Raw genomic sequence first — 27991 nt, forward strand, 5'->3', positions numbered from 1 at the left:
TTGGTATTATGTGTAGCTTGAGGACGAGGACGAGGGAGGACAAAAAGATGAGATGAGAAATGAAAATCTAAATGCAAATAGAAACAGTGTTCTCACCTATTCAGAAACGCATAAACTTTTGTCTGAGACTTTTAAAAGCACCTTAGTCATCTGATGTATGTAATATACTAGAGTTACTAGACATTGTGTCTTGAACAGCAATCTGCTTGTACTCCTCCGTCGGAGTAGCTCATACTTTATGCTCTGAGTGCACGAGGTCGCAAAATGTTCTACTATGTAGACAATATTCGCATGCATAGTTAAAGAGAATATCAGAGTAAAAAAAACATTAGACTTAAATTTCTGTGAAATATGTCGTGCGAGTAATGATGATATGAATATTCACTAATGGTGAGGAGAGAGTGGTTATATATTCTTGATGGACAGTGATAATTATTAATTTATTAGATAGACGCCACCGAAAAGGACTTCTGATGATTGACCTGCAAGAAAATCGACTATTTTTTTTTTAATATTTTAAAGAAATTGTGAGGATTAAAAGTGAGGATTCTTATAAAAATATTAATTTATTTATACTAAAATTATTATCTATTGCGCATTATTATTATCAATTTTTTTTGTATTTTATATTTTTGGATTTTTTAGATTTTTTCTCACACGGAAAAAAGTAAACTATAATAAATAACAGTTGATTTATAATAAGTATAATGATCAACTGCTAAAAATTACCATTTCAAACAGTAAAACCGTGATTTTACTATTCACTATATAATATTTACCATTTAAACGCTACAATTTACTGTTTACATGGAAGAAAATACTATTTCAAACAGCAATATTCGCTGTATAAAGGTCTAAAATGTTAAAGTATAATAATTAAGAATTCGGACTTTGATATTTATCATTTCGTACCTAAAAAATGATCTTATGATATGTAAAAAGTATAAAATAAAGTTAGTAAATTTCTAATACAAGCAACGTCAATATTTAGAAAGTAAAATGGTAAATTTTAAACGCAACGATAAAAATCAAACTGTAATTATTGACTTGCTTGGACTGGTAAAATGTATATTTTAAAAGTATAATTTTTACTGTTTCAAATGTTAAATTCTCCCAGAGTGAGAACCCCTTCTCTTTTATCTAAGTTCCCCTTCTCCTCAGAATATGGACTATATATTGAAATGGCAATTTTTACTATTTGAAACTGTAATTTCTTAAGATGAAAGAGTCGTTATTTACTATAGTGACACACGCATAAAAATGATTTTATTGAAATAACAAAAGATGGGATAACTGAAAAATATGTTCTGGTAACAAATGAGTATAGTTATAGTAACAAATCCATTAGTCGCATTAACAAAATGTTTCAAGTTGTACTAACAAACCAGTCAGTAAAATTTCTCAGTTAAATCAAAATCTAAATATTATACACAAAATAGAAATAAATTGAAAATTAATCAATCAATATTAAAATAAGTAGTTAAATAAATAATGTTTATCGTTATTTGTACTGTATATTATCAAATATGTAATTTTGTATTTGCCATTCGGCCATTATAGCCTTGGCATAATAATAAATATCTATCTATCTATCTATCAGTCTGTTAAATCACCAAATCAATTTGTTGTCCTAACGAAATCATTCTATTGCAATAACAAAACTAATTTGTTGCTAAAATATTTTCCAAATCAGATATCACGGATTATAGCATATTTTTAAATTATGGATTCTTATAAAATTTAATGTAACTTTTAATGTAAATTTATTTGTTATTTTAATAGAATAATTTTGCTGTTTCAATAAAAAAATTTGTTATACCAACTAAATTATTTTGTCGAATCTACTTAAAGATTGTGCTATAGTAACCAAATTGTTTTGTTGTTATAACATATCAATAACTTGCTATAACCTAAATTTTGTTATTTTAACATATAATTTGTTTTTTAATCTTCCTATGAGGTAGTCACATAAATCGATATATGTGCAATCCGCCAATAGTCTCTATCGGCTACATGTTAAATTTCAATTTTTTAATAATTTATTAAAGGATAACCCTTCGTCAGATCTAATTCAAAAAATTAATTTAGATGTATGACATAGCAATTCATAACATATCAAAAAATTAGCTTTTGATCTTCACAAGTGCATTGGTGTCCGAACAACCTTAATGACAAACTCAACCATGAATTGTAGTACTAGTATAGTTCTACTATACTAGTATTATAAAATATATAATATATAATATACTAAAGAATTATAAAAACCAGTCTTTAAAAAAAATAAATTTTTTAATTCGGGTACTAGTTCGGGTTATCCTTACTGCAGCAATTACTTGCACCAATTCCTTTATCTCTCCTGGAACATGCATAGTTGGAGATCCTTTCGATTATTAATGCTTTGGAAATAATTATATATTTTGACCCTTATTTTGTTCTCACCGATGATGAAAAGTTCATTTAAAAAAATTTTTTATGTAACCTTATAAATAAATAATCTGTTTTCAACATTACATGATCTAGATTTACCCTGAAATTATTATTCATCCAAGTTTTGAGCGTGAGATTTCCAACAAATTAATTGTTTTAAATAATAATTATCGATAGTAGAATTACTGGTGACATTTTTATTATAAATAAAGCTGGTAAATATTCTCATTTTCTTCTTTCACATGAATTTCAACGAGGTTTACCATCCTGAGGATGTACACTCCTTAATCATCCGTCACGGCGAATAATGAGTGAGTAACTAATTAAGTATTTACTTAGGATCCAATTGCCGATTTAATCTTCCGGATAATTCATTATATCTTGGCTGTAACAATTTTACGGCTTTATCCAGAAGCTCCCTAACCCTTTACTTTGCTTGGCTCTTTATCCTTGTCCTCGAAATTTTACTCTGTTATTTTCATAGCCGTTTTCCCGACAATGTCACTTTGTCCCCGTTGGTTCCGTTTTGTGAGATTGCGCCGAACGCAATACCCTTGTGCGCTTTTCCTAGCAAACATTTACCCTTCTCGCGAACAAAACCCGAACTGTTGCAGGGCACACAGCCACACAAACTAAATTTCCTTTATTTGTCCCTTCAGCTTTTCCCAACTCACACACACACGCACTCTTACTACACAGTTTCTGGCAAAACTGACAGTAGGTTTTGTCTAGTTCTACGTCTGCGTTTGATAAAACAAACTCGTATTTCCAATTTAATCATACATGTAAAGCCACCCGAGCCAGATGAGCGCGTGTTGGTATCTGTTAGAGCAACTGGAGGGAATTCAAATGGAATTTATTCTTCGAAAAATAAACTCCTAACAATTACATCATTCTACAGCAGGAAGGTTGAAAAAAAAGAGCGAAAACAAAAACAAACACAAGATAAGCTTTCGATCAGCGCTCGGCATCCTCATATCATATGCTCTAACTGTCGCCCGGCTCCTAATTTAATTCCTCGGCGAACCGTACCGGGTTTTTCCGTGTTCTGCTTGCTGGGTTGTCTGGAGCATTAACATACTTTCCAGTTTCCGAGCAAATGTGGCTGGTTTGGTTGCTACCCCTCACACCTATCCTATACCTTTCGGAATTCTCATCCTCATCCTCCTTGCTCCTCTGTCCCGCTAAAAGTACCACCGAAAAAGCTTAACGGAGGTTGAACGTGTGAGCTGCAACTCTGCCCGGTAAATCTGGCGTCCAGATCCTCTTTCCAACTTAAACAACCCTTTAATAAGGACATCACGTCTTCACTTGGACGCGCATATCAACCACTTTTCGATTTAGCTATCTTTTAAAATGGTTTATTTACAGGATCGACTCAATATTACTCCAGAAAAAAATTTTAATAGGAATAATATGTTCATACTTAACTTTATATAGTAAAAAAAAATCATATGTACCCGGAAAAAAAATTGAATCAAGTAAAATTTACTCATATCAAACATTTTTTTATTTAATTTTTTTTTTCAGTACAATTTTTTCATGTTTTCTATCAAAACTGACCATATTAGGACATTTTTGGCTTAGTATGATTTAATATGGCCATATTAGGCTTTATATGGTCAAATATATCCATTTATTATGTTTTTGATCAAAAGTAGTATTAAAAACATCCAACAGGTGGCGCATGGTCGCAAAATCTTCTCAATATAAGAGAGTTCATTTTTTGACTTTTAAAGTACTAGAATTAAAATCATTGTTTTAATACATTAGGGTTTTTTATCTTTCTTTTTCACTAAATAAAACATTCCACATTCTAGTCAAACTACACGGAAAAAAGAAAACTAGAAAAATTACAGTTCGAAATAACATTTTTCTAAATTCAAACCTTGAATGTTAATTTTTAGAGCTTTTAATGTGAATATTACAATGTAATTCTATAAAAAACAGTAATTTCTCCAGTTTTCATCACAGAGTGCTACATTACATTATATATTGTAATTTTTTGAGTTTTCTTTTTTCTGTGTAACGTATCCAGTGGTTTATGTTGTACAAACGGGAACCAAAATGTATTATAAATATTGCATACAATGTATAATTAAATTGTAACATGTAAATCATATATGAGAAGTTGACTTTCAAAAGGGTATCTTTTCATTTTTGATTAATCGAGACAAAAAACTGGTTATCTTCAATTATAAATATTTTTATTGAACTTTTTTATTTTAGCTATAAAGTTTTATCGGTTATAAAGCTACAATTCGATTTTCATTTAGAAATCTTTATAATTCTCGAATTAATTTATATTTAATACTTAATCAGCTCCTCATATATCAATAAAAAATTAAAAAAAAATCATTGTTTTAACTAACTATTTTTGTTCATGTAATTTTTTCCTACTGATATTAAAAATTCTAATTAAAATATCATCATTTAATTTTCAGTTGCAGTCGATCAATTTTATTAGAAAAAGATCAATTGTTATGTATATTTAGGTCTATTGTACATAATAATTTATCATTTACCCTCACATATGACAAAATCCCACAAAATTACTTCCCGAAAAATGATCACAATCTACAATAATTTCAAACTTGTCCTAGCCCAGATCAGTTCTTGCTCGTACTTTTTGACGGCTCTTTCCTCCTTAGAACCTGGGGTTCACGCTTATGCAGGTACGCGTGAAAGGGTTGCTAAATAAAGCGACTTAGACATTCAGAGCACGTGTCTTTTTGGGTAAGTGTACCACAGAGGGTGAGGCAATAAAAATACGGATAGATGTGGATTTTACGATGTTGGGAGAAATCATTCGGGGAATGTGAATACTTATATCTCTACTTACTTTAGCGTATGTGTAAGTAAGCGGGGGTGTGAGAAGGTATGAGTTAAGAGAAAAGCAAAAGGAAATACTCTGGAGACAAGACATATCAAAGAACGCTCTTTGCCGGGACTGGGATCTGATGTTATGTTGCGCATCTCCTGTTTCGCCCTCATATGTACTATGTAAGTGTGTATCTCCCAATAGCATCCTGGATCCTCGTCCTTACTCCTCACACTATACTGTTTTGCAGCAAAGAAACAGAAAACGCCCGCGGGCATATGTGATGCCGATGGGCATGCCGGTTATTGCGCGTCACGTTATGAAATTCGCTCGAAATCGTACTATGATATCTATATACCCTCGGGTATATTACCCGTGCCTTTTATACCAGTATTTTCCCTCTCCTCTTCTTTCTTTCTGCCGATCCAGATACAGATAGAGATAAAGATAAAGATATCGGTACAGAGACATGTTTCTGGTAGTCGCGAGTTTAAAGAAATGGCTGACGTTGTATGAAAACCGTCAGGAATACTATTTTCATTTATAAATAAAAGATGGATGAAAAGTATCGTGCAAGCGAAAAAATAATATTTTATTTTGGCTTACTGCCATAAAAAATTATTATTGCTGTCCGGCAAATGAAAATGCCCCGGGATTATTCCTAGAATTTTAATAAACCGGGTAATATGTGTAAGCATAGTGTGCTGTAAAGTAGAAATATAAATTAAAAAGGAAGAGACTGTTAATTTATTTCTATCCGAATTCTTCCTTTTATTAATCCGGTGTTACGTTATCCACTTTGTAACCGTAGTTGTATCAATGAATTCAACGAGTTTTATGTTAATTCATGAATTTAAGTGCTCGCATGCTCTGTGCTCTGGTAGCACTTTTCCTGGTACACTATATAGTTATAGTTATAGGGGATTTCGTTGCGAGAACAGAGGACACCCATAAATCTTCGTTGAAAATTCTTGGCTGATCATAAAATTTTGTTAACTTTTACGAGCCTGACAAGGTATAATACCTGGCAAAGCTTCCGGAACTCTTTTTTAAACCAGGCTTTCTATTTTTATGCCGAAAAAAATTTCATTTTTTTTTACAATCATTTTGTGTAATTTTGAGAATAGTTTTTACTGGGGATTAAATACTTAGAAGGTTTAGAGTTATTTTATTGCTTATGAAAAAATTTATAATAACAAAATTTAACATTTTTTAACGATAGTATTTTATATTTTATTAATCTAATTAGAATTGTAAATCCAATTTTTTAATTTTTTTCAAGAATTTTATATTGATGAGTCAAGAAAAAATTTCTTCATACAAAATAACAAAAAATTTATTTTTTTATTTTTTTATTAATTCAAAATATTATAAAGCAAAAATAAAATTTTGAATTTAATATTTTTCTTAAATTAAGTAACTTTTCATTTCAATTTATAAATACTAGAAACCTTGTAGTCACTATGTAACTGCTGTTGACTTGTAAATTATAAATAGTAAAATTTTACTTTATTAAATAATGACTTTTATTAAATTGCACTGTACTTTCTTAAGTATTGACGTTTTTATAGATATAAGCTCATCCCGATGTTACACTCATCAAGAGCTTTCATTTGAGTACCCACATCAATTTTTAATATTTATATATATTATATTAGGGTGTGCCAAAATGCAACTCCCGTGGAGAACCTTTTAAAATTGGAATTTCGAGTTCCGCTTTTAACAGGGGCTGCGTTTGGGCATTTTCTGAGATATTTTGGTGTGAGACGATGTATTTGATTTTCATAGAATTTTTTAACAGAAGCTTAGTTTGGGCATTTTCGGTAAAAATTCAAAATTTGGCCGGAAGCGCCCAATTAAATCTCCTGTTAAAAATCCTATAAATAATCAAATGAATCGTCTCACCCCGAAGTATCTCAAGAAATGCCCAAACACAGCTGCTGTTAAAAATGGAACTCAAAATTTCAATTTTAAAAAGTTCTCCACGGAAGTTACATTTTGGCACACCCTAATATATATGCTATATGCTGCTATATATATATATATATATATATATATATATATATATATATATGTATATATATGTATATATGAAAATATATGAAAAATTGATGTGGATACTCAAATGAAAGGTCTCAATGAATGTAACATCGGGATGAGCTCATATCTTTAAAAATGTCATTAGTTCACAAGATACAATGTCATTTCTTAATTATATTAAATTACACTGTACTTTCTTAAATATTGACGTTTTTAAAGATATAAGCTCATCCTGATGTTGCATTCATCAAAAGCTTTCATTGGAATACCCACATGCATTTTGATATATTTTTCATATATACATATATACATATATATATATATATAGCATATATATATATATATATATATATGCTGCTATATATATATATATATATATGCCTATATATATATATATACATATATATATATATATATATATATATATATATATATATATATAAAATTGATGTGGGTACTCAAATGAAAGGTTTTGATGAGTGTAACATCGGGGTGAGCTTATATTTTCAAAAATGTCAATAGTTCACAAGATACAAGGTCATTCCTTAAGAGTATTTTCTAATGCAGCCTGAATACTTATCATAATAAATTGACTATCGTTAAGAATAATATGAAACCTTGAAAAGGCACAAATTTAAATCAAGACCTTTGCAATGAAACTAAATTTCACTAAAAAAATCGATTTTATCATTTGACTATCCTGGACACAAAATTTTTCTTATCCTTTTAATAATATAGATTTAATTTAAAAATTTCATAATTATGTAATCCAAATTTCTAATTAAAAAATTACCGTCATATATATTTAAAAAAAAATTTATTTTTTTAAAATATTACCCAAGAAATTGATATAATTTTTCAAAAAAGAAAATTTTCATTTTTCTAATAATATTAATAAAGTAATTTATTTTAGCATAGTTATACTGACCCAGTATTGATACAAATTGTGACAATTAAAAAAAAAACTAAAAATAATCCTTAAAAGTAAAAAAAATTCTAAAAGTTAAAACCAAAAAGTCAGTAACAAAAAATACAGTTTTCAGTAGGGCAATAGACTTAAACTAATCCAGGTATATGTAACTTTTTGTACATCCCAGGGGGGATGTCGTTTATGGTCGCTGCAGTGTGGGAATAGTATATATTGTGGGCATTAAAGGGCAACAATGCAATAGATCGTAAAGAAGAGGAAGATATGGCGCTTCTGGAGCCTAAGAAAGACACATATATACATACATTGGAGTAAAAGTTGAGAAGAAGGGAAAGGGCCTTTAGGTCAGAATAGGAGTCGTTCTTCCAACTTCCAAGGCAAGGTATGTTAAGACCGTACATACGTATATATCTATGTCATACAAATACAGAAGGAAGAGAGATTCCAAAGCACAAACGGAGCAGTGGGCTTGAGTGGCCACAAACAAAAATACAAAGAGCCCAAAAATATGTCAAGCGACCCAGGTCCTTTACTTTCCAGGACAGGCCTCCCCGCGGGGCGCCTCCACAATAATTCGTTGCATCTCCGAATTTCGAGTATTTCAACGCCTTTTACACTATTCATCCAGAAATATTATTCATCTGGTGAATAAATAAATCACTTACATCATTTTGTCACTTTTAATTTGCTCCAAAATCGGATCATGATCATCTGAAATGATCAATGTGTCTTTTTTAGTAGATTTCATAAAAATCTAACATATAATACGATATAACGCGGGGCTTGTTAGCACGATAGCGTCTAAAATTCTTTAGGGATTTCAATGAAACTCAACATACTTATTCTATGAACGACTACGAAGGTCAAGTTCAAATTTGAGCCAAATCGGTTAATTAGTTTAGAGATTACAGCATTTTAAAATTTTGAAAATTCGAAAATTCCACATGGAAAAAAGTAAACTGTAATATTCACTCGGATTCCAGTTAATTTTTATGATTTCAAACAGTAAAGCGGACATCGGGGTGGCAAAAATATAAATATTACAGAACTTAATGTAGAAAGTATAAAAGCCACAATTTATAATTCAATATCCAAAATAAGTGATTAGTAGCTGTCACTATAGTAAATAACGACTCTTTCAACTTAAAAAATTACAGTTTCAAACAGTAAAAATTGCCATTTCATTATATAGTCCATATTATGAGGAGAAGGGGAACTCAGATGAAAGAGAAAGGGGTCTCACTCTGGGAGAATTTAACATTCGAAACAGTAAAAATTATTCTTTTAAAATATACATTTTACCGGTCCAAGCAAGTCAATAATTACAGTTTGATTTTTAGCGTTGCGTTTAAAATTTACCATTTTACTTTGTAAATATTAACGTTGCTTGTATTAGAAATTTACTAACTTTATTTCATACTTTTTACATATCATAAGATCATTTTTTAGGTACGAAATGATAAATATCAAAGTCTGAATTCTTAATTATTATACTTTAACATTTTAGACATTTACATAGCGAATATTACTGTTTGAAATAGTATTTTCTTCCATGTAAACAGTAAATTGTAATGTTTAAATGGTAAATATTATAAAATGAATAGTAAAATCACGATTTTACTGTTTGAAATGGTAATTTTTAGCAGTTGATCATTACTTATTATAAATCGACTGTTACACTGTAAATCCAAGTGTTTTAACAAAACACACATAAAGTGTTTTGTTCCTATCTTAAAGCATTGTAGTCACTTTTAAAACACTTTCACGTGTTTTAAATTTCCTATGTTAAATTCCCATTTGTTGTCACTTTTAAAACACTTGGATTTACAGTGTATTTATTACTGTTTACTTTTTTCCGTGCATATTTTTACCGCTTTTCCTTCAAATAACTTTTGAACGTGTCGAGATATTTGAGTTCTGTAAAATGCATCTAAAAGCTCAGAAAATAAGCTTTAATTTACATGTTTACATATATTTCTAGACCAAAAAATATCTATTCTGGGTCCATATCACTGAAATTTTACACTAATGTTGTACTAAAACCAGCAAATGTTTATTTTGAACAAAATTAGTTTTAAATTAATTATTTAATTTTTCTTTAATTAATGAATTATGTTACATATTATTATTAATTTTATTTTAGAAAAAACCAATTATTTTTTTTATTTGAGAAATCTACTTCCATTTCGGCTGCCGAATGTTCTTTTTTTGAAGATCGAGCTGGGGTACAATGCAGTTATTTTTCCTTTAATTATCGAAATTATCAAGTGGCAAGGAATAAATCTCGTATGACATGTGAAAGGCTGAATGCGTGACACACCTCAGGCGGTTCACTTCGGAAGCCGTCGGGATTGTTCTCGACAGGATAGGATAAGAGGACAAAAAATGAACCAGGGGGATTTGAATGAGCGAGGGCGAGGGACGATCAATCCCTAAGTTCCACCGTAGAGATTGATCGTATCTCCGCTCTCTCGATCTATCTGGATATCTGGGTATCTTAAGATTCCGCGATACTGTGCGTACATTGTATTGTTCGAGGTATGTTGCTCGGCGTATGTGCTCTGGACATTGTTACGCTCGGCATTGTTATGGCCACAATGAGCCGCGAAATCTCGGCTCATTCCATTCGTCACATACAGATCTAATGGTTGCCCACAATCTGACCCTAATTAACATTTTTTGGGTTGTTTAAAGATTAATTTTTCAATGTTTGGAATTTAAAAATTAATCTACTGGAAATTTAGTAAATTTTTTAAATTAATTCTTTTTTAACCTATTTAAAAAATCAGATTCAATATTTAATGTAAACTTAATGGAATTAACTTGATTAATGGAATTATTTTTTGATATTTTCATTTATAAATAAACAATGTTTTTAAAATTTTTTATAAGCATATAAATTGTTATAAATTTAATTTAAAAATTCTAGTAGCACAAATTTAAAAAATTTAAAGATCAATTTTTTATTGTTTAGAATTTTAAAATTAATCTACTGGAAATTTAGTAAGTCTTTTAAATTAATTCTTTTTTAATTTAACCTATTTAAAAAATCAGACTCAATATTTAATGTAAACTTAAGTTTACTACAAAATTTTTGATGCTTAATAAATGGAAAAAAAAATTGTTTAATTAATTGAATTATTTTTTCGTATTTTAATTTATAAATAAATAATATTTTTAGATTTTTTTTTAGTATATAAATTGTTATAAATTTAATTTAAAAATTTTAATAGCAGAAATTTAAAAAAAATAATTGATGTTACTTTTGAAAAATAATTTTTTCTAAAGATATTGAAAGAGTAATTAGACCTAGTTAAGAAGTATTAATGATAAAAATTAAAAAAAAAAAAATTGGTACTTTAACAGCTTATTTTAAAATCAAATTTTTAATTAAATAGATTATTTACATTTATTAAAATTCATCATTTTAAATAAGCTTTAATTTTAAAATTTACACGAATTTTTATAAATACTTTTATAAATTTTACTATTGCATTAATTTTAATTATTTAAAAAATTTACTTACATTCTTTTTTAATTTATTTAAAAAATCAGATTCAAGTTTACTACAAAATTAGTAGAAAAATAAATTTTTTATGTTTAATAAATAGAAAACAAATTGTTGAATTAATAGAATAATTTTTTCATATTTTCATTAATAAATAAATAGTATTTTTAGAATTTTTTTTAAGTATATAAACTGTTATAAAATTAATTTAAAAATTCTTGTAGCACAAATTTAAAAAAATTATTGATGTCATTTTTAAAAAATATTTTTTTCTAAAAATATTGAAGGAGTAATAAGACTTAGTTAATAAATGTTCATGATAAAAATTTAACAGCTTATTATTTTGAAAACAAATTTTTAATTAAATAAATTATTTACATTTTTTAAAATTAATTTTTATAAATAAGCTTTAATTTGAAAGTTTACACGAATTTTTACTAATAATTTTATAAATTTTACTAATCTTACAAATTAAAAAAAAAAAATTATGGTTTTTTTTTGCTCTTTTTTGGCACTCGAATTCAAAGTAGTCTCATTATAATATTCAAATGATATATAAGGTAAAAGACTCAATACCGGAACGAGACCCAATACCGGAACGATTTGACAATTATTATTTTATATTTTATCTCGTACTCAATCAAATTAAACAAGCTTTTCTTTATTAGAAACCTCAATCTTTTTTTTACATAATAAAATATGAATGAAACTTTAAATTATATTGGAAACATTGAAAAAAAAATGTTAATGATGTCAATAGTCTTAAATTTCTGACTTATCAAGGTCTCTTAATGGTTTTGCTAAGAAATCACTCGATGATCTTAAGCTCATAGAAACCTAATGGAAATACTTTTCACTAAAATTTTTTTTTATGTATTAATACAAATACTAAGAATTTGATGCAATTAATTGATAATACAAAAAAGACCCTATTGTTATTTAAAATTTACTGTTCGTCTATTGGTACACCCGAAATGAGCTAATACCCAGTATCGGAACAGTCAGCCATATTGATATTATTTATTGACATTTACGATATATACTGTGTTGATTGTTTACATCAAGCACAACAACAAAAGTTTTTGTGAAATAACATTTAATACAGAAAGTAATTTTATTATAAAAATTGCTTCAAATATTCGTAAATTTTAACTTGAAGAACAAAAGCAAATTTCTGTTTTGAAATTTTCTTTTTTACATAAGTGTCGTCAAGTATAACCTCGAATCGTTTATTTTTTTTTTTTTTTGATTTTTAGTAAAAATTTATTTGATTTTTTAATATTAAATAATTATTGTTAGTTTCACTATGCATACATGTCATTTGAGTTCTGAATTAACTGCTTAATTTTTTATAGGTAGTAGTAGGATGCCGAAAGTTAAGTCGAAGATAACATTTTATAAATTAGTTTTATAAATTCAGAAAAATTCACATAAAGTATTATGATTTGTTAATTAATTATTTAATTAATTCAGCTTACGAAAAGCGGACTCTTTAGATTAAAAAAATTAGTTTTATTTATCGTTCCGGTATTGGGTCAACCATATTCCGGTATTGGGACTAGACATTTAAGGTGTTCCAATACTGGGTCTTTTAGACTTTTTCAAAAAACATGTTTTTTTTTAATATTAAATTCGACAAAATTTATAAATTTAATTATTTTCGTATAACTACATGTTTATTCTAGATGATTGGATGAATTATTATTACTAATGAACCATTTGAATATTTTCTAAGTAATAAAAACCAGTCATGTACCCTTCGTCGTCGTTCCGGTATTGGGTCTTTTACCTTAATGCACATTGACATCCTCACATCGACACAATCTCATAACAAATAACAAGTAGGAGGATTAAGACAAATAATGTTTATATTATATTACATTGGTAGCCTGTGATAAGAATCCTGATACCGATTTATGTTACGGATATGCTTCTCATAAAATAAATGATCCTTCTTGTTCTCCTTAATACACTTTTTTATTCGGTGTATTGTATAAATTAAATCGCGAGGCCATTACAGTATGGAAATGTTATCTCAAGATTTTATTACTATTTAGATTTGGTTGAACTCGAAATTCAATATCGGCTTAATGGCATGTCGTGCATTTAAATATTACCTTAATGCAGTAACTGATATGCAATAAAATAATCCTGTGTAATACTTTACTGTATCACTGTTACTTTAGTTTATAATTTAGCTTTAAATGGGAGTACAGAGGAGATTTAGATTCAAGATTAAAGATACCTTAGATCTGAATCGGGTCGATCGCGCCCTCTGACCGCAAAAGGCTGAACTTATGCATGCTTTCAATAGAGGATCAGAGGATCATATGTTTCCCGATGATCTACGATCCAAAGTTATTGTACCCAAAGTCGGTAATGGAGTTCGCATAATTTATTGACATCGATTTTTAATTTTTTTCTTTATCTTCTGCAGGACATTCTTTAAGAATTTTTAAAATAATATCCACTGAAAAAACTAAAAAAAGAAATTTTTTAATAATGTTTTTTAAAAGGTTTTTTTTTATTAATTAATATATTTTTAGTAGTGACTTTAAACTTTAATAATAAATTATTTTTTTTTTACAAAAGATTAATTTTATAGTTTTTGTAAAAGTCTAAAAAAATTGCGTTAATATAAAATATTTAGTCGATTTAAATAAAATTTTTTGTGGATGTAATTGAATATATATCTTATGAAATAAGTTTATTTTTAAAAAATTTACATTAAAATACAAAGAATTTGTGTTGAAAATATATTTTTTATAGCTAAATTTTGGTTGATATTTTATATATTCAAATTTAATTTAAAAAAAGGCCATTCGGCAGCCGAAATGGAAGTAGATTTTTCAAATAAAGAAAGTTGATTTTTAATAAAATAATATAAATACTAATTATTTATAACTTAATTCATGAATTAAAAATAAAATTCAATAATAAATTTAAAACTATTTAGAGCAAATTTTGAAAAAAAATCATCTTGTGAAGAAAAAGTTTCTCAAATATTTATCAAACAATTGCAAAGATTATAAGATTTGAATTATAAATGTCCAAATTTTAAGTAACTGCTTAGGAACAAGAGTTTCCAAGTTAATCAGAATTTTGACACCGGATAAAATTTTAATTGAAAAAAACAATATTTAGAACTAATTTGTGACATATTTACTGACGACCTACCCGAAAAAATTACACGAAAGACTGATCAATATCGTAATTATTTAATTTACATCACGATTAAGCTATGATGCAGACAATAATTCTAAAACGGCTAAATAATAAAAATGTATCTTAAAATATCTAAAATAAATACATTGACAATAATTTAAAAAAAATCTATTGAATTTATAATTAAAATTATATAATAAAATATCGTTATAAAAGTAAAATTTTCTTTTATATTGTTATTCTGATATTTTATATACACAGTAAAAAATTTTGCGTCATTTCTTTTTTATGTGTAAATTTAACATTTATTCAATTAATTCAACCCAAAAAAGTGTTAAATATTTAACATAAAAATTTTTAACACAAAATTTTTTTACGCATTGACGTAAAATTTTTACTGTGTTATTTTAAATATATTTTTTTTATATGATTATTAATGTTATTTTATCATATTATAAAATGAATTATATTAAAAATATCGACAAAAATCTACTTTGTAAAAAAATGTTTTTTAAAAATTAATATAAATTTTTTGAGGAGGAAAACATTAAATAAAAAATTTATATATTTTTAACTTCCCGCTAAGAAAATTGAAAATTTTCAAAAATCGGGAAGTTATTGTTTTCACCCCGTTTTTCGAAAATCGAGTTTTCATCAGATCTCGACGTTTTGAGGTCCTAGGAGGCTTTCCTGACTATTTCCGCGGTGGTGTCACCGTGTCTGTATGTATGTATGTGTATGTATGTGTGTGTGTGTACGTATGTAAATTTCTTATAACTTTTGAACGGATCATCCGATTCGATCGAAATAAGCGGCGTTCTGAAGAGTTCCTTTGTCCCTAAAATTCTGATACTAATTTACAGAATTTAAGTCGATCAATTTTGAGAAATCTCAAAAATAAAATTTCCAAAAATTTGTTTTTTTGAAATATTTTTTAAACGGCTAAACCAATCAATTCCAAAAACTAATCAGCTCTTAACCTCAAAAAATCACGTCGATTTCTACCAGTTCGGTCAAAATCGGTTGATTTGTTCGTGAGATTTCGTTGTCGAAAAAAATTGAAAAAAATGTTTTTTTCAGAATTTCTATAAAATTTTTAGTCTGACCAGTTTACGCTTAAAGGTTTTTCAAAGAACTTAAAAAACTACGTTGAATGCCGTAAACCGCAAGAAAATCGGTTAATTCATTCAAAAGTTATTGCGGTTTGAAAATTCAAAAAATAGTGTTCTATAAAACTTCCATTAGCCTTTTGAGCTCGAAGTGCTCAAAAGCACAGAACAGCGATTTATTTGAGCTCGGAGAGCTCAAAATAACACAAAAATTATATTTTTGAGCTCGAAGAGCTCAAAAAATAAGTGAATTGTTGAGCACTTAGGTATGCAGGTAGCGGCAAGTTGCAGGGATGGCCTTTATTATTATTATTATTTATTTATTTAATTGGCCATGAAGTCGAAACTCCTTGCGGCCATCCAAAATTGATACAAAAAATCTTAATATAATATATAAAGTAGTGTGTTAAGTAGTATATATAAAGTATATATATAAAGTAGTATATATAATGTAGTGTGTTAAACACTCAGTAACACAATCACTCACTGATAGAAGGATTTATTTGTATTAAAAAAATATTTGTCAATAGTTAACAAATCATTTATTAGAGACCATTTTTTAGTATCAAACAAATATTTCTTAGTATTTAAAATGATTTGTTTGTATTTAATAAATCAGATATTCATTTATTAAATATTAATAAATCTTTTTAAATACTAAGAAATATTTGTTAAGGACTAAAAAGTGGTCCCTAATAAATGATTTGTTAAATATTAACAAATATTTTTAACTATAAACAAATCCTTCTATCAGTGCTCAATCATCACTAAATTCTAATACAATGAATACATATTATGATCTATCAGATTGTAAAAAATATTCATAACAAGCAGTTCGAAACTCCATAAACGTTTTGGTAACGTCGTACAATCAGCTGGTAATTGATTCCAGATTTTAACCGCAGATATCAAGAATGATTTTTCATACTTCGCTGAATGATAAACCGGTAAATCAAGATAGTCTTGACGAATATCTCCTCGGCGTAGGCGAGGCTCAAGAATTTCTAAGTCTCGCCTAATTAGAGGCTTTTGATTAAGATACAATCTATCTATATATATATAGGAGACTTTCTATAGATATAGATAGTCACTCATCACGATATCTCTGGAACTATAAGACCTAGAGACTTGAAATTTGGCAGGAATATTCTTTTTGCCAAGTAGAGGTCAGCTAAGAACGGATTTCACGAAATTCCACCCACAAGGGGGGTTGCGGGGGTGTTCACGAAAAAAAATTCATATTTTTCAATTATGGCTTTTAATAGTTCAAAACTTGGTCAGAATGTTTCAAATTACATTTAGAAATTTTTTAAAAACGGATTCTGTGACATTCCACCCCCCTGGCGTGCCCGTGCGTGGGCGTCAAATTAAGAAAAAATTCGTAAATTTCAATCTATAGCTATTAATACTTTGAAACATGGCCAGAATGCTTTTTTGGCGTTTTTGAGCTGTTAAGAATAAATTTCATTAAATTCTACCCCCACATGTCCGTGCGTGGGCGTAAAATTAAAAGAAATTGTACCTTTTAATCTATAGCAGCTAAAGTATTGAAACTTGGCCAGATTGATTTTTTTGGAGTTTTTGAGCTATAAAGAATGAATTTTATGAAATGCCACCCTCACAAATCCTTGTGTGGGCGTTAATTAAAAAATTATAAAATTCAATTCCTAAAGGATAATAAGAAGGCATTAAATATAAAAAAAATTAAAAATTTTTATATAAGGTAAAAGCCCTAATAGATGATCATGTACCATTATATGATCACTCTATGTATTTGTATACCTATATTTGTGAATATAGATATACAAATACACGTATATTGTACGCCACGCGAAGCGGGCGGGTAACGGCTAGTGCTTTATAAATAAGACACGATAAGAAAAATTTACGCCTAGAACTAAGTGTCAGCCAACGAAGCTCAGTATAATATTGAGTAACATGTTCATACTTTGATATTTTAAAAATGTATCGTACACAAGCATTTAATTTTCTCTGAAGTCTAGTCTGTTGTTGACCTGTAATATCAGTATAAATAGCCGCGCAATAATCAAAAATAGGATAAATTAGAGTAGTGACCAATCTTTTCCTAACAGGCAATGAAAAAACATCTCCATTCATCTTTAACTGTGCAAGTACTCTCATGCTACTTTTGCAAACCTCAGTAATTTGTAAGGACCAAGTTAGAGTGTCTTGAAGTATGACTCCTAGATACTTTACTGATTTACAATCTTCAACTATAGTATTGTTCTGTCCGCCCCGTATATTTATTAAATTTGTTTTTTTATTCTTAAGACATGTAAGCCTAAAATCCAAATTATAATAGTTAATATGATGCGCGAGAACCGCAGTTGAAACCATCGGACAGATTAACCGATGGGGATTCTTGCCGCATCAGCAGCAAGAGTCTTTAAAAACGCCTGCACAAGGCGGCTCCTAGTTCTCCTTTCAGTTAATTTTTGTTGCATTTAGTTGCACTTAACTGAGTTGATCCGCCCCAGATATACACGGAAAAAAAATTGAAGGAATTTTTACTATTTCACTATCGTAATTTTTATTAAATTAAATAGTAACGGTGGACTGTACTTCTCATTTAGTAATTTTTACGATCTACTATTGTAAATTTTATCCAACAAGCAAGGCTAGCAAGAAACTTAAAAAGTCGAATAATATAGAGCAAATTATACAATATGTATTTGTAAACTTTACAATTCAACTATTGTAAAAATTGACAGTCGTTTTTTTTAAAAGAAATTTGAGGGAGGGAGAGAGATAGGAGGTTGGACTAATTGGTACCAATACAGTAACCGAAAAAAGAAATCGGAATTTTCGTCCTATCCGGGAATCGAACCCAGAACTCTTTGTTGGCAGCCAGAGACTCTCCCTCTACACTATCTGAGGTAAACTAATATTTGTGTCCTTCAACATTTACATAAACTCAGAGTCTAGCGCTGTGCACGGTCATCGCTCACACTAATTGACAAACATTCCAATTCAACTATTGTAAAATTTGTTATAGTTCTATTGGAAAGATACAGAGGCAGCACTGGAAATTTTAATTCTTACTTTTTACAGTAGTAATATCGTATTTTTTCTAATCGTAAATTGTAAAATTTCATGCATAAATAGTAAATTTTCTTCTAAAATATTTGAAAATTAATAGTAATGAAAGTATAGTCCAGGTTTACAATAGTTGTATCGTAAATTTTCCCAAAAATTTTTTTCCGTGTACCTATTCGGCCGCCTAAATCTTTGGTGCATTTAGTTCCGGTTTGACATAGCGTTATCTTAGATTTTATAATAATACTTTAAGTAAAAATAGCCACGATTTACCGTTTAATCTTTAGTGTATTCAGCGGTTAAATCAGAATTATTTATAATCAATAATAATTCAATAAAATCCATTCACAGAAACTTGCTTCTAGCACCAAAGCTTTAGTGCGTTCGGTTCGTTGGAATCAAAGTTATAATTATTGTTTGGTGAGTTGCGCGTTGTTTTCTCAAGGAAACAAATTGGACGTTAACCGTAATTATAAATTAAATTTTGCTATTGTTCATAAGTGAAAATAATTAAAGTTGCTATGTGTATTGCTGTTGATATTTTGTAATAAAACGTGACAAATTAAGAACACTAATAGTTTCTACATATTCGAGTCATTATTTAAATTAAGAATCAACGTAATCCTACCCGTAAGATTAAGTTCGATACCAGACCTGAGGCGCTAGCAGCTGTCCAAGGAGATAGGATCTGAAGGTTCATTAACAGTAAGTATAAGCTCTATTACACTGATAGAAGGATTTATTTGTATTAAATAATACTTGTTAATAGTTAACAAATCATTTATTAGAGACCACTTTTTGGTATTAAACAAATATTTCTTAGTATTTAAAATGATTTGCTTGTATTTAATAAATCTGATATTCATTTATTAAATATTAATAAATCTTTTTAAATACTAAGAAATATTTGTTAAGGACTAAAAAATGGCTTCTAATAAATGATTTGTTAAATATTAACAAATATTTTTAACTATAAACGAATCCTTCTATCAGTGTATCTATATTTGAATTCGCTAAGCGATAAAACCTAATCCGAACAAAAACAGTTTCACTGTAAAAAATCGCGCCAAGTCCACGTTCATAAGACTATTAAGAAAAAAAAATTTGTTTTTTTCTTTACAAAAATATATAAAATAAAAAAATTAAAAAATCCAAGTAACCGATATGATTGTTTATGATTTTCGGAAATTAAAAAAAATTTTGTTACAAATTTAAAAATTAAAAAAATTTGGAACGTATTTAGTGTGCGCGGTTGCAAAATATTTTACTTTTAATGAAATTCGTAAAATCTATTTACTAGGACTTTAAAAAATTGAAATACACAATGACGCACACCAAGTACGTTCCAAAATTTTTTCTTAATTTTTAAATTTATAACACAATTTTTTAATTTCTGAAAATCATAAACAATCATATCGGTTATTTGGATTTTTAATTTTTAATTTTATTTATTTTTGTAAAGAAAAAACAAATTTTTTTTTTTCTTAATAGTCTTATGAACGTGGACTTGGCGCGATTTTTACAGTGAAACTGTTTTTGTTCGGATTTTAGTATTTTTGTAATTATAATAAAATTTACAATTGGTACCAACTTAAATCTCGCGTTGGTTGCATTTTTTATAGCAAACTATCCCCTTGAAACTACAGTTTATGTAAAAATAATTCCAGCGCACCCTGGCGGGTGTAGATGCAAGCTGTGAAATATCTTTTTTTAACTGTAGTTTCCCATCTAATGAAGGATTACTATGCATTCTCGAATTATTTAGTCTGTGGCAGATCACTTTGCCTATCGAAAAAAAGTCAGGATCGAAATTTTTGCGTTGCTATAGTTTGTGCTGATTAAATTTAATGATTTCAATTAGATTAATTGTTATAAGTGAATATAATTAATTAATAACAGTCAAATAAAGTATGAATTACTGTTATAATATACAATTTAAGAAAAAAAAGTACGGTAGAATTAAATAAAATTTTGCAACCTCAAAATACCGTTCTGCTTACAGTAAACATAGTCGGTAGTCTGGCGCTCCGTTTACAGCAGATTTGAACGGAACTTGGCGTCAGATTCTACCGAATCTGTGGATTCGCACACTCAATCTCTTCTGAGGCGTGGTTTTTCAGTCCGGAAACTTCCCACAATCAAAATCTATAAAATTTGTATTCTTTACATTGTTAGTCCATCCTCCCCGTTTTACGCTACCGCATCCCAAAAACACTCGGACATAACAGTATTATTTACAACTATACTTGGAATCACTTCACATTGAACATCAGCCAATTTTTGTGCTGATCCAAAAATCACTGCCTTTGTTTTGTTAGGATTTAGTTTAAGACCGTTTATAATACACCACTTCAGAATTATAGCAATTTCCTCATTCAGAATTCTTACAGAGCTTTCTATATCTTTAGGGCCAACCGTTTTCCTAATTTTTTTTTAAATAAGTGTATATATAATTTTTTAATTTAAATGTGGGGTGAATTGATTAATGAGACATTGTAACAGATCAAAGACCATAAATATAAACCAGTTTCCAAATACTATTGAGTCCTGGTGATAATTAAAAGGATCATCGGCAGTATATAATGTTTTATGTTATATTATAACGATGATAATCTAAATTCAGCGATTCGGCAACTCGGAACTCAAGCCCGTAACTCCAACTGTTAACTGTTATGTTGTTATTGTTGATGTTGGAGCTGGAGCAGTATTGCCACTTCGACACAAATTAATAATGAAGATTCAGCATCGGTCTATTCTGTGCAAACAGTGCCGACGTAATCGACTGTTGAATTAAAATCTATGCGTTTGGTGACCGTATGAATATAAACAGTCGCGGGTTAACGAGGAATAGCATATTCATATATACACACCTAGCAAGCTTAGAGCATAGCGTAGGGTTTATTATATATATTCAAAGCACAATGGCAACAACAGTAATGCAACAGCTAGTTTCACCGGACCCTTTGCCCATTTGCATTACTAACATTTCTGACTAACGGTCTTCACAGAGCATAAATAAGACCGGTTGGTTAATAATCTTACTCAGTTACCCTCCTTCACCTATATTACTAACCGTAATCGCTATTTACTGAATTTTAACCTCTTAAACACTCCAGAGCACTGATAAAAGGGTTTTATTTGCTAGTAATTACATTTTATTAAGAAATAAGCTCAATTTTTTTATTTACTAATTTTTTTTATATGAAAAAATTACATTTAAGTATCAAAAATTCATTAAAAATTTAATTATTAATTATAATTAATTAATAATTAAATTAATAATAATAATAAATTATTAACATTATCTAAAAAATATTTAATGCAAAATTTATATAAAAAAAAAAATTTATATTTAATTATCAAAAATTTAATAATTAATTAATTAATTACTAAATTAATAATAATTAAAATAAATTAATAAAAAATCAAAAATAAATTATTAACATTATCTAAGAAAAACTTAATGCAAAATTTATATAAAAAAAAAATTTATATTTAATTATAAAAAGTTTAATAATTAATTAATTAATTATTAAATTAATAATAATTAAAATAAATTAATAAATAATCAAAAATAAATTATTAACATTATCTAAAAAATATTTAATGCAAAATTTGTATAAAAAAAAATTTATATTTAAGTATAAAAAATTCATTTAAAATTTAATAATTAATTACTAATTAATTAATTAATAATCAAATTAATAATAATTAAAATAAATTATTAACATTATATAAAGAATATTTAATGTAAAATTTGTATAAAAAAAATTTTTAATAATCAAATTTTGGCGGATTTTTTAATATATTTATTGAATTTTAATTTTTTTAATATTTACAATAAATTTTTTTATACATAAAATAGATATCAAGTTAATTTATCTATAAATGTATTTTTTATATAAATTTTTGACATAAATTTATATCCCAAATCTCTCAACCCACTCCAATAAGCGATTCGTATTTGATATTATGATACAATATACCCCATAATATAATGTAATGAAATGAATGTGTGCTGAGTATGAGGGTGTGAGTGACCATATTTATCCTCATCTCGCGTTATGTTCGCAGCGCCCTTTCCGAAACCTGATGCAGCCCTACACTACTCTTAACAGCCTCGGGGCGATTAATGAATTTATGGTAGCTGGTTGGGAAGGTACGCTCGCTTTGCTACGCCAGGATTCGGCGCCTCCGGCTATAAACTAGACGGCGAATCTAACCACCGGGTTCGAAACTACCCGGTACATGCTACACAGACATCACCCTGCTGTACATACATCGGCCTATGAGCATTACTCGTTACTTTCAGCCTTGTTTTCACGTTCTTGACCTTGCTGTTGGTCAACACCGTTGGTTTAACACCGTCAACTAACCGCTTTAACTGCCCGCGAGAAATTTTTCTGATAAGACCTGATATGTCCATACAAAGCCGTATCTGAAAATTTTGTACATATATATCTGGCCTTCTGAAATAGTCTAATATATCTATATATAACTTAAAGTACATTATAATGTGCCCATATAAGGGCCCTTATATGAAAATTAGCCATATCAGGCCATATATATCAATATATATAGCCATAAATAGCTATATCAAGTCATATATGACCATATCATGCCATATATGCCATATGAAGCCCTAATACATGGCCAAATATAGAGAAATACCTCTTGATATTTCACAACAAGCCATATATAGCCATATTTTTATCAAATCATGCCATATTTTACTAGATCATGCCATATATAGCCATATAAAGCCATCATATATGGACAGATATGAAAATATATGGCTTTATTTGGTTAATTATGACGTAATACTCCAATATCAAGTAATATGTAGTCATAATATGGTTAAATATGGCAATATATGGCTAATATGGCAATTTATGTCTAAATATGGCAATCATTGCTCATTTATGGCAATATATGGCGAATAATTGACAATATATGGCAATATGGCGAATAATTGGCAATATATGGTGACTAAATGGCAATATATAGCTTAATATAACAACATATAGCTAAATATGGCAATCAATGCTCATTTATGGCAATATATAGTGAATAATTGACAATATATGGCAATATGGCGAATAATTGGCAATATATGGTGACTAAATGGCAATATATAGCTTAATATAACAACATATAGCTAAATATGGCAATCAATGCTCATTTATGGCAATATATAGTGAATAATTGACAATATATGGCAATATGGCGAATAATTGGCAATATATGGTGACTAAATGGCAATATATGGCTTAATATAACAACATATAGCTAAATATGGCAATCAATGCTCATTTATGGCAATATATGGCGAATAATTGACAACATATGGCAAATATATGGCAATATGGCGAACAATTGGCAATATATGGCTTAATATGTCCTCATAAAATTTGATACGACGAAATTAGATCATACATAGCTATGTGAGGCCATATATAACCAGGTAATGCCATATATATGCATGCCATATAAAGGGAAGTGTTTATATATGGCTAAAAATAAATACTGACCATATATAAAACACTTAAAAAAAATTTTTTTTTACAGGATTATGAAAATTTCACGTTAACAAGGAAGGGCAATGACATCAAAAAATTTAATCTAATTTTATTTGTCGTCTAGACACACTGAGAATATAAAATTAGGTTTATATCGAGCCACGGGATACCGGATAGTAACGACTTTGCACTATACTAATTGCTATTTTAAATATTGACACCAATATACTGGAACCCACCTCTGACAATTGGGACAGTTTTGCCAAACTTAACTTTAATTATAATCGACGTGCATTATGGAAAAAAGCGATAGTGCCCTACGCAGGATCGAATTATTTTTGACACAAGACGCTTGAATATTAATACCAAAACCTCGACTCCCATCTGCTAGAGAGGCTGAATGGAAGCTGTTTTACTGTTGATGGAAACTGGCGAGAACGTTGCACTCGAATGGTCACATGTAAATTTTTTATTACGCCAGTATTGCGCCGACATTCAGCCGGAATGTTGTTTTCAGCCATCCAATAAACCGACTAATTCTATTGCGGTGAAAAACATGGTTCGCGGGCAGAGAGAAAAAATCAAACAACAGAACGGAATAAAAAAAAAATAATCTGTTTATCCTATTGCTGCTCAGTACTGTTAAAGCGAGGGCGCGAGGGCCGGGGGTTCTTGCCGGGATTAAGTGCCAATTAGTGATCAAGCAGTTTTCGATCCACAGAATTCCGGGGTATTTAATCCCCTCGTAGATAAAAAATTTATCTCGTTGCATATTTTTATCAGGGTGCAATAATGCTTAGTATGTATTTAATTCTACAAATTTATAATTTTCTACCTGCATAAAATAAAAATGTAAATTTTAATTTTATTTTGATTATTTCAAAAACTTTTTTTATTTTTAATAAATTAAAAAAAATTTTGTGGTTGTTAAAAAAATTTTTAAAATTATTTTTATGGGTTAAAATATTCTAATTTTATTTAAATACCTGAATATGTCCATATATATTTTTTTATATGGCCAATTTTCATATGGCCATATCAAAAAATTATATATGCGCATATCAGGCCATAAAAAATTTTTTTTCAAGGAAGAATATTTATAAAAAAGTTTGGAAAATCCAAAAGTGCACGCTTCATAATCTAATTTTTCACAATAAAATTGATTAAAATAAAATGCAAAAAGCAAAATAATAAAAACAGGAAACTCTGCAATGGTTTAGTGGCGCCATAATTCTAAGGTGAGGAAAAAAAATACTATAATAAAATGTATGGATAGATATACAAAAAAATACAGTCATATATTAGTTTTTTCAAAATAATAATTTAACGGCAGTGAATTGAACGCTCATATTAATTGAGAAAGTCCGTTGTGTATTACATTAGATAATAAAAAAAAAAATTATTCTGGTACGATCATTTTTTCGTGCAATTTCCCTGCCACATACACCAATCCATAAACACAGACACACGGACGTCCAGAAAAGATTTTTTTTAATATTATTATTTACTATGTTAAACAAAATAATTATTATTAAAATATATTTTTATGTGCCTGATAAATTATTTAACTTGATATAAGTACTTTTTTTGAAATATTGAGAAATATATAACGCTTCGCTTATGAGGCGTGCAATTTGATTAAATTAAATCATATATAAAATTTAGTCATATTTATGGCAATTTATAAGACTCAGTCGAATATATGACAATATCCGGTCACATAAGAAAATTTTTCTATCACGGAGAAAAAAATATTGTTAGAATAAGCATAAGGTAAAAGACCCAATACCGGAACGACGAAGGGTACATGACTGATTTTTATTACTTAAAAAATATTCAAATGGTTCATTAGTAATAATAATTCATCCAATCATATAGAATAAACATGTAGTTATACGAAAATAATTAAATTTATCAATTTTGTCGAATTTAATATTAAAAAAAAAACATGTTTTTTGAAAAAGTCTAAAAGACCCAGTATCGGAACACCTTAAATGCCTAGTCCCAATACCGAAATATGGTTGACCCAATACCGGAACGATAAATAAAACTAATTTTTTTAATCTAAAGAGTCCACTTTTCGTAAGCTGAATTAATTAAATAATTAATTAACAAATCATAATACTTTATGTGAATTTTTCTGAATTTATAAAACTAATTTATAAAATGTTATCTTCGACTTAACTTTTGGCATCCTACTACTACCTATAAAAAATTAAGCTGTTAATTCAGAACTCAAATGACATGTATGCATAGTGAAACTAACAATAATTATTTAATATTAAAAAATCAAATTTTTACTAAAAATCAAAAAAAAAAAAATAAACGATCCGAGGTTATACTTGACGACACTTATGTAAAAAAGAAAATTTCAAAACAGAAATTTGCTTTTGTTCTTCAAGTTAAAATTTACGAATATCTGAAGCAATTTTTATAATAAAATTACTTTCTGTATTAAATGTTATTTCACAAAAACTTTTGTTGTTGTGCTTGATGTTAACAATCAACACAGTATATCGTAAATGTCAATAAATAATATCAATATGGCTGACTGTTCCGATACTGGCTATTAGCTCATTTTGGGTGTACCAATAGACGAACAGTAAATTTTAAATAACAATAGGGTCTATTTTGTATTATCAATTAATTGCATCGAATTCTTAGTATTTGTATTAATACATAAAAAAAAATTTTTAGTGAAAAGTATTTCCATTAGGTTTCTATGAGCTTAAGATCATCGAGTGATTTCTTAGCAAAACCATTAAGAGACCTTGATAAGTCAGAAATCTGAGACTATTGACATCATTAACATTTTTTAATATTTCCAATATAATTTAAAGTTTCATTCATATTTTATTATGTAAAAAAAAGATTGAGGTTTCTAATAAAGAAAAGCTTGTTTAATTTGATTGAGTACGAGATAAAATATAAAATAATAATTGTCAAATCGTTCCGGTATTGGGTCTCGTTCCGGTATTGGGTCTTTTACCTTATGTATCGTTATTCTGACTATACGCCGTATAGTGATTTTTTTTAGAGATATACGATGTATAGCCAATTCAGCTATACAGCGGATCATCAAAATGAAGATCTATATCATTATTTTAGCGTTACATTTAGTTAATTCAACTATACAGATCCTCACGTTAATGAAACAGTTTCTTATTTTGACGAAACTACATATATTTACAAGAGCTATATATTCTCTGTATGCTTTTAAGTCAAAAAAATGAATCCTTAAATCAGAAATCCGGATCGTTATTTTAAGGAAACGTCATTTGAGGATACGTTGGATAGTCATTTTAACAATATTTTTTTTTCCGTATAAAATTTAATCAGAATTTCCCGTAATTAAAAAAACATGACTAATTTAGTTTCCGTTGCGTAGTTAACGTCAACAATTCATCAGCAAAATTC

At 28.3% G+C, this 27991-nt stretch overlaps 1 long non-coding RNA gene across 1 annotated transcript; it reads left to right on the forward strand.

Annotated features, from left to right (window-relative positions):
* Positions 1–27357, forward strand: LOC123259678. Its single transcript, XR_006508300.1, has 3 exons — positions 1–12; positions 3160–3165; positions 27178–27357. It is a non-coding gene; the product is annotated as an uncharacterized LOC123259678 (long non-coding RNA).
* Positions 27358–27991: the final 634 nt, after the last annotated feature.

This window comes from Cotesia glomerata, linkage group LG2 (assembly GCF_020080835.1).
Source record: "Cotesia glomerata isolate CgM1 linkage group LG2, MPM_Cglom_v2.3, whole genome shotgun sequence".
In the NCBI taxonomy this organism is placed as follows: domain Eukaryota; kingdom Metazoa; phylum Arthropoda; class Insecta; order Hymenoptera; family Braconidae; genus Cotesia; species Cotesia glomerata.